We start from the raw sequence: 4,040 nt of genomic DNA on the forward strand, positions 1-4,040 counted from the left end.
AGGATGCCTATAGATGACATTCTAGACCTTGTGCTGAGGGGAAGGGCAGAAGTTTAAGTGGATGTGGATGAAGTAGTGCTCGTGTTCCCTGGTGCGCTCTAATGTCACCCATTAGAAGAAAAGAAAGACCAGTTCTAACTGTATTCCAAGATACAACATGTAATAAAACAAAATTAAAAAAAACTCAAAAGGAAAATGTATCCCTAGAAGACTAGGATACAGCTGAAATAGTTTATTTCTAGGCATGTCTCTTTGAGTAACTCTACAACAAAAAATTTATCTGAAAAAAAAGATAAAATTCCTGTTGTTTCCAAAAGAACTTGAGGCTTAATAAAACTTTCTAATACTCAATGCAAACAATGTGAGAATAGCATGAGAATTGTGTATAATTCTACTTATTAGTGATAGAAATTCAACAAATTCATCCGTAGCAATTATCTCAAGCAAATTAAAGACAAATTTAGTATTGCCTGGGACTAAATTCTTTGTGATATGTTGCTTGTACTTCAAAGTGATATTCCCTAACAAACATCTTACCTTAACCCATAGTGGAGCTGCATACTGACAGAGAAGAAAAAAAAGACTCAAGGACATACAGTGCTTTCCACAATTGGGTAACTGAGATTCTTGCATTAAGAGCATTTCACAGGAAATACAGCTAGAGTGCTCTGAAAGTTATGCTTCCTATTTAATTCCACGGAAGCCACAACAGATACACAATACACAGCAGTGCACAATAACAAGATTTGATAGAGAAAATTATCAGCTACGAAACATTATTTTTCAACATAGGCACCACCATTAGCTATGTATTTTGCCAGCAATGAACAAGAGTCTGCTTGTGCTCATAAAAATCCGCACCAGTGGAAGCGATCCACAATTTCACAGCTGAGGTGACAGCATTGTTGCTGGAAAATGTTGTGCATGCAGCCCATCTTTCATCAGCCTTAATAGACAGAAGTCAAAAGGACTGTAGGGTGGGTATGATAGAACAGTTCAGCCAAGATCAGTGTGGGGACCTGGTACTGTGTTTCAAGAGAAAGGTTGTCCTCTTCTCTGGCCTTACTCTGGAAGTTCAAGCCTTCATTTTACTAAGTATTGCAATACAGTGGTCAGAGTTGGTGATTTATCCAGGTTCCAGGAAATATAGAATGATCATCCCTTTCATATCCCAAAAGACTGTACATATCACTTTACCTGCTGAGAGCTGTATCTTGAACTTTTTCTTTGATGGTGAATTCATATGGCACTACTCTACGGACTGCCATTTTGACTCTGACGTGACACAACATCTTGTCATCAGTAATGATGTAATCCAGGAAACTGTCACTTTCAGCCTCATGTTGGTTCAGTAGGTCCTGACAAACTTGTATACAGTGATCTTTCTGTTCCTGGGTGAGCAAGCGTGAGACTCACTTAGCACAAACTTTGCAATATTTCCGCGTTGCTACCATCATTTCCAACACATTGAAGCTGGTATTCAGCTCCATACACAGTTCTCTGGTCATAATCTGCCGCTTTGCGTATATGTGCTGATAGAAATGCTCTTCATTTCATGGTGGGACAGCTGTGCATGGCTATCCAGAACGTGGCCTGTCTTCCATGTCACTATCACCGCTGCTGAAACGCACCACCCACCTCCTCACTGCTCTCACATCCACTGTTTGATCTCCATAAATGTTCAGCAAGTGTCGATGAATATCAATGAATGCCATTTTTTCTGCATGGAGGAATTCAATTACCTATCTTTGCTTCGTATGCACTTCCATGTCAGACATCATTTTGTTAGACTGCCCCTCTGCTGCCATCTGTCACATGGCAACAAAATGTAATTGAATACTGGTGGGAAGGTTCAACCTCTACTGTCATACCACCTCTGACATTGTGGGCCAACATAATAAAATAGTGGGCATTGGTTTCAGAGGAGCCCTTACACTTTGCTTTGAATAATGATTCAAAGGTAATGATTCAGAGTGGTAGGAGTGGTATTCTATGCAGAGAATTATTTCTCCACAAATTCCTTCTTAAGTGCCTGCTGTGTAATTTAATTCAAGTTCCAAGCATGCCTCTTCGTGTATGTGGTAACAGAGAGGTATTCCTATAGGTGCACACCATATCAAAGGGAAAGAAACCACCTCAACCTGGCCTTCAGATCACTGGCAGCATTAAGCTTCTAAGAATTCCCATGACTGCTACATAACTTATTGCTATCCTGCTTCCTTGAACTAGTGGGGGAACAAAATATTATAAATTGCCTATTTCTTCTGTATGTTCTGTATAGAAATCAGTACTGCACTGCCTCAGTACATAGCTGAAGCTCTCAGCCCCCACAGCAGCAAGAGAAATAATATTTAAAATTAGAAAATGCTGTAGTAATGGTATCAGTTGGGGGAAAAAACATGAACTGCTGCCATTCAAGCCAAATCTACAGTCCCTGGTGCCTGTTGTGTCAGCACCACCTGCTGCTGCTTCTTTGCAACGCTGTTGGAAAATCTTAGCTTGACATTGTATTTCAGCTCTAAAAATACATGGGAGGCATGAGAAAGTAAGTATCTTGTTTCCTAAACGCTTCTGAGATTGCACAGAACAGTTTGTGCTGATGCTTTTTGCTGTGCAAGGAGTAGAATAAGAGACTGATTGAAATCTTACCTCCCAGTTTAGGCAAAGCTTGCTTTGAAACCAGCAGAGACATCTGGAGAATTGATTTCTGGTTTGCAAAAATTTTTTGCAGGTAATCTTGTTCAGCACATTTTCCAAATAAAAGCAAATTGGATTCTGGCACAGAGAATGATCCTGAAAAGATTTGTAGATAGATCTCTTTTCACCTGTTGGGTCTGTGAATTGTCCCAGCATGTCAGAGGGAGGATTCATCTCACCTAACATAGTCACATCCATAGCATGTTCCCCATCAACTGAGCGTGCCTGAGCAGACAGAACTCTCTCAGCTTGCCCCTTCTTGCTATTCTTGCAGTACAGTACAAGTCACACAAAAGTTGATGTGCCTCTGCTCTATCAAAGGCATATCAATAGATATCAAGACTCCTGGAGGAAGTTTATATACCTCTCCTGAGGTCCCTCTGTTGATTGCAAAGGAGCTCTACCAAACTGACTGCTAGCATGAAGTGCAAAGGCAAACCCAAGCTCAAGTGAAACTGACACTGGCAGCTGTATCTAGAGGAAGTTTATATACCTATACATCTTACACAGATTAAATTACGGCAAGTTATTTTCCTGAAGGGACTATGACTGGTATGTTATGGAAATTTACTAGTGTCAAAAACATTGCTAGGGACAGAAAAAGTTACTGGTAATACCAGAAGGGCTGGAAGGATGGGAAGGACCTTGACCATGATAGAAGAGGATAGTCTGATATTTCATATGCAGATGTGACTAAGGAATTGGAGAGAAATACAATGAGAGAGCACAAATGGAAATAGGCAGTGCAGTACACAGATTTGAGAAAATTTGAGGAAGTTTGTCTAATATTTTCATTACTACGGCTTCCCCCTGCGGGAGTCTCTTGAATCTGATTCGGAGCACCTGCCACACTACAGACCATCAGATCTCTGAAACCTTCATCTTTCTCTGTACTTTGCCTCTGAAACCATTTGTTGGCAATAAGAGGCGAGGCGATAGCAACTAGAGCACCAAATGAATAAACATTAGCACTGACAGGATTAATTTAACTGTCCTGATTTATAAAGCCATAACTGGAAGCAGTTCAGTTCTGCTCTTGAATGCTGCAACTATAGCTGTAACTTTATGGATTTTCTTACTTTTCTCACTTGTATTCTCTATTTTTCATCTTTCATTTTTTCCTGTTTTCTTAGAAAACTTTACATGTGCAATTCTTGTCAAATGAAAGGCAAACACCTGTAAATGCCCAACCTAAATACTACATCATTAATTTTTTTCAAAATTGTAGGTAAATATAACCAGCAAAAAAGAAAAAAAAAGTAGCCAGTAATGACATGTTTGAAAACAACAAAACAGCAATGGAAAAATTAAGACAATGGAATGTTGCTGTTTTGGAATTTTTT

This window comes from Meleagris gallopavo, chromosome 3 (genome assembly GCF_000146605.3).
Source record: "Meleagris gallopavo isolate NT-WF06-2002-E0010 breed Aviagen turkey brand Nicholas breeding stock chromosome 3, Turkey_5.1, whole genome shotgun sequence".
NCBI classification, from domain to species: Eukaryota; Metazoa; Chordata; class Aves; order Galliformes; family Phasianidae; genus Meleagris; species Meleagris gallopavo.